The following is a 5,226-nucleotide window of genomic DNA, read 5'->3' on the forward strand; positions in this document are numbered from 1 at the left end:
GAACGCGCCGCACCCCGCGCTGTAACTCCCGGGGCAGGGCGAAGGAGGGAGCTGCCTAGCCCCGCGCGAGGAGGGGGTCTCCGCCGATTGGCGGGCGCGGCGGGAGGCGTGGCTGGCCGGCAGCCGGGCGCAGCCTCCATTGGCGGACCCGCCGCGCGACGTCACCAGCCTCGATTTGCATGTAGCCAGGGCGGGGTAGGGGAGCGAAAGAGAAGGCAGGTTGCGCGGCAGCGGCGTGGGCTGGGTAGCGCAGCGCAACGCCGGGAAGGAGAAGTTTCCGCTGCTGCTGCCTCTGCTTCGCTCGCGCTCTCCCTCCTGCCTGTGGAAAGTGGGCAGCGCAGGCTGCCGAAAGGAGCCGGGTGGAAAGTGCCCGAGGAGAGGCGGCGCCTGCGAAGTTCAGGTAAGTGGGGTAACTAGGGAGGGAGGTGGGTGCTGGGGCTTCGGGGTAGGGCTTGGTTTCCGGCTGGGTGTTTTAAGGTTGGGCGCAGTTAAGGGAAAGCATTTTTAAAAAGTGGGGGGGGGGGACAGCATTTCTTGGTTTCACTTTCAGCGTGCGGTATAGAGCACCCCCCCCTTTCCCGGCCAAGTCAATTAAAAGGCGCATCCGTGCTCAGGGAAGAATTTAAGTCGTCAAAGCCAAGTGTAGATGTTCGCCGAGGAACGAACGGAAGCAAGTTCGTACCAGGTCATTGACAGTCCTCGATTCCCCCCCCCCCAAGCTCTGGGAAAGGGCTCTGAACTTCCATTTAACTTTTTTCCTCCCCTTCTTAATATTATTTCGAAACGCTTCGTTGCCTAATGAAATTGCAGCTGATCCATTGAGGAGGAAAGAAGCAGTTTCACTTTTGTCGCAAATTAGCCGGTCGATTAATTGGTCGGCCACGTTTCCACACTCGCTCCGCTTCAGGGTGTGCAAGGAAAGGAATGGGGCTTCTTGCTTCGTTTTGGTTTGCGATCAGTATAACTTGATTCTGAGCAGACTTGCAAAAAGGGGTTGCGCTGTTCGGTTGCCTGTGCTTGTATAAACACCAAGTGGGGTGGCGGAGGATGTAATTCATATCCAGTTAAGTCAGTGGGTAAAAGTGGCAGCGGGGAATTGTCCTCCAGGTGGAAACGGAACTTCCTTATTGCTCCAACTTCTACAGCAAGATCTCTTCCTTTCTTTTCTGTGAATTAGCTGGGGGCTCTGAATCCACTTTTCACTGGACTGACCTGTTTCTTCCAAGTTGACATGATGTTTTGTGTTGGGAAAGTGCAGTACAGAATTAAGCAAAAAGTGGCCAAAGGGAGAGACTTCAAAACGCCTGCAGCTGACGCCTTGTCCTGTGTTGTAGAAAGTCCCTCTGGTGTGGTCTGCATCTGTCTTGCACATGTTGGAATGGCCCAGGGGTGTTGAAACAGAAGCTTTCTGGGCTTATTTTTGTATGTGTTGAAATATGGGAAGTAGTGTGGCCCAACATATTGGGTCTTAGGGAGTGCTGGTGGTGACTCTGCTGCTGATCTATTTCTTGTGTATTTCAGATCCCTGTTGGTAGGGGCAGGGGTGGTGGTAGTGGGGTGTCTGTTGCTGACATCTTAGAAGAGCCAGCCTGCCTGTGGTTGGTCTAATTCTCCAGAAGCAGGTGAGCCACTGACTAACGCACATTGTGCTGCTAGTGCCCCCACTGTGCGTGTGACAGCGGCTAACCTGCTTTTCGGGCATCACTATGTCTCCTGCTACCTCCTGCCCCTTCCCCAAGAAGAAACAACGCATTGGAGCCTGGTGACTTCTTCCAGTCTGAATGCAGTTGGAGAAAAGACTCCTTCAAGAGCTGGACATCGACCACTAACAAGCTTGCACGTTGCAGAAGAGCAGAGTTGACGTGTGCACACTCATGGGCATGTATGTTCCTTCCTTTGAGGATGTATGGAAGACTCAAAATAAAATGTGTTGGATGTGCTATTAAATAGGTTGTGCTTTCCCTCGGGAAGGCATGCAATTGGCAAAGACTACTTGGCTTGGACTCTCTTGGGGTTTCCCATAAAATCAATGAAGTGGAATGCATACATAATGAAGCAGAGAGCTGTGTGGGTAAATGTATGATGGTCAGTCTAAGGGATTGAACACCCTTGCCAAAATAAAATAAAATTATACACTTCTAAAAAGTTGCTTAGTGGAGATTGTACTGAATCAAAGAATCTTCCTCCTGTCACGGTATAGTAATGAGTGAGTGAGTGAGTGAGTGAGTCAGGCAGTTGAGAAATTACAAGTGTGAGGGGCGCTCTCTGATCTTCTGAGCATCATTTGCAACCATTCTCCCCCCTTCCTCTGAGGTCTTTGTGGTTTCTTGCTCCTTTCTCCGCTTACTTGTCCTGTAGGTGCAGATTAGGACAGGACAAGGGGTTAAGCAATGACCTGTAATCTCAGACACATGGACCACTTAAAAGTCCTTGGCACATGAGACCACCGCATTGCTGAAGCTGATCTGATCTAGGTCAGATGGATGAGTGACCCTCTCCCACAGAGCTATCTGTGCCACCTTGAATTCCATAATGGACGAAAGGCAGGATATAAATGTAGGAAAACAAACACTTACAAGCCTCTCTCCTGCATGAAAGGCAGAAATGCAGTTTTATGTGCGCTGTCAGGGTTTTAAACTGATTGGTCATGCAGGAAAGTATATTTACAACTGCATTTCAGGCTTCTTTCATTTTCATGAAACCTGCGAAGAGGTTTTCTATCTGAAGTGCTTTTTTTTGTTTTTCAATCTGCCATTTCACATTTTTTACATTTTCCCTGCAGAAAAGTGATGGGAGGAAAAGCTTTTTCAATTTCACCAATATTGGGAACAGCTTCACCCACTCCTCCTTTCCCTGCTACTCCATAGCTGCTGCTGCTTCAAGAAAGAGAAGAGGGGCGTTTCCTCTTCAAAAGGGCATGGGGGATGCACACAGTGATTCCCCCCCTCCCGCCGGAAACTGTCAAGGCCCTGTTTCTCTGGAGAGCAGAGAAAAGGACAGTAAAGAAAATAGTTGAGCAAGCTAGGAGGATATCTGTGGGGTTGCATCATAGTCTAAACACAGAGCAAGGTGGAGTAGGCAAATGCCCTTGGGGGTGTCTTCTCCCACGGCACCTGGGATGGTTAAGGTATAACATATAAAGAGGTGAAAACACAACCTGTGAATAATGAAAATGTGGCATTAACAGGTGACTATCATTTTACCATTTGTGTCCAGTAGAAGGAATCTAGGATGGCCAAATTAATACTTTTTTATGTCTGGCTATGAAATAATTTTGCTTGAAGGAATGGTTAAAATTTTCTTGTAGGTCATTCTGTTCATGATGTAAAAACTGCCAGATTACCATGGTTTTGTATCACTTCTGTTGGTTCTGTCTAACACTAGTTTTATGTGCAATGTTGTACAATTATTATTCCATTCCTCCTAATCACAATCTTATTAAGCAGGTCATTGCGCTCCTGCTGCTCAACCAAAATTGTGAGGGAGATACTCTTGGCAGTGATACTTAAGGAATCCATGGTGACAACTGGAATTTGGACCAAATTTCCCTAGGTAGTCAAGCAATCCACTGTGTTGCATTGGCTCATTGTTCAGATGTGTTTATTTTCACAGTGAGGTTCCAGGAAAATGAAGGTGTAGTTACTGACAAAGCAGTATGCAAACACTAAAGGAGATGCTATATATGCCTCCCCAGCTACACAAACGTGGGACCATAAAACTGCTTCAAATATTAATTGTACTAGCCCAAAGAGCTATGGTAGTGCTCAATGTCTTGCTAGCATGATTTGTGGAATGTGTGTTGCCAAAATATATGTTATTTCCTTACATATACTTTGCAGCTTCTGATTGTAACACAGATCTGCCTGGCCTCTGTAGGGTGGTTAAAAACATAGTTGCCTTAATCTAATTCCAATGCCCAGACAGAAAGGAAAGTGATGCTGACAGCTGTTGGTTGATTAATGTTCTTAGGTTGTCTTTGGTTTGTGTGCTGTGCTCCTCCAGACTCTGGGAGTGCTCCAGTACACCTTACAATGTACACCTCATTGCAGTTCACTGGGTGTCTTTTTCATCAGAGAGGTTGTGAACTAAGTAAGCTAGAGGGAATTTCCTAGAGAGATGTGTCTTCTGCAGTACCAACAACATAGATGAAATGGCCAGCTTTGCTTGTTACCAATTCCCTTGACGACAACACATATACTTCTGTCTTATAGGCAGGCAGGCACACTCATCCAGGCATGCTCCTCAGTTGATATACTGGAAGATCAAATAGCATGTGTGAATGAGCAATCGAAGACATGAAATAATTTTATCACCTCATTTTAAAAGAAGTCAGTGGAACTGGTTTACATATTCAGCTGTGAGTAATCAAGTGATGTATGTGAATGTGAGAACCAGCTTTAGTGATGAAACCTGGAGAAATATTCATTATGTATTAACGTGATTCTCTAAATGAAAGTGGATGACTTCTTCGAACAGAACGGATCCATTAGCCACCAACAATCAACTTACCTACAGTTTGTTGTTCGTTCTCAACTTTACAACTGTGTGTAAATTACCTATACGATACTGCTCAAAATAAGCAAGATTTTATATAGCATCACATTCACTATAAGGAAGATTTACTTTTTTCAGGGTACCCCACCAGTAAATTTCCCATTGCAGTGGCTCATGAACTCGTATGCTTATCTGTAAAATGGGAATAATTATGACCTAATGCAGGTTTGTGGCAAGGCTGAATAAGAGTTTGTAAAGCATTATATAACATAAGAAATTCACCATGTAATCTACTGGAAGGTTGTTGGCATTGGCAAATATTATTTGTCACTTCATCTTTGTCTTATTGTTAAATCAGTAAAAATTTGCAACCAAAATGTGTGTGTGTGTTACTTTTGGGATGGAAATATGCTTTACTATGAGCCACATTTGATAATCTTCAGTTACTGAAAATGAGGAGGGGATCTAATTTCATCTTCTTTTATAACCTCACTTTACCATCCAAGTCACTGCATTTATACTCCCCTTTCATTGTGACTTCATTTGCCATTTAGCTAACCTGTAGATATGTACAGGAACAATAAGAAATATTAGTATCCTCATCAAGACTATGGACTCTAGAGATCTCAAGAGGACCTTTAATTCTAAACAATGCAAACAGTGCACATTTCTGATGAGAAAAATCAATTTATTTGTTGTGAACCCCGCTCCTCGCAACATAAGGCATGGATC

General features: G+C 45.2%; 1 long non-coding RNA gene across 1 annotated transcript; it reads left to right on the top strand.

Moving 5' to 3' along the window:
• Positions 1-231: 231 nt before the first annotated feature.
• Positions 232-4,871, top strand: LOC308597805. Its single transcript, XR_014013138.1, has 2 exons — positions 232-400; positions 1,522-4,871. It is a non-coding gene; the product is annotated as an uncharacterized lncRNA (long non-coding RNA).
• The last annotated feature ends 355 nt before the right edge of the window (positions 4,872-5,226 follow it).

The sequence above is a fragment of the Podarcis bocagei genome, assembly GCF_964188305.1.
Source record: "Podarcis bocagei genome assembly, chromosome: 1".
Classification (NCBI taxonomy): domain Eukaryota; kingdom Metazoa; phylum Chordata; class Lepidosauria; order Squamata; family Lacertidae; genus Podarcis; species Podarcis bocagei.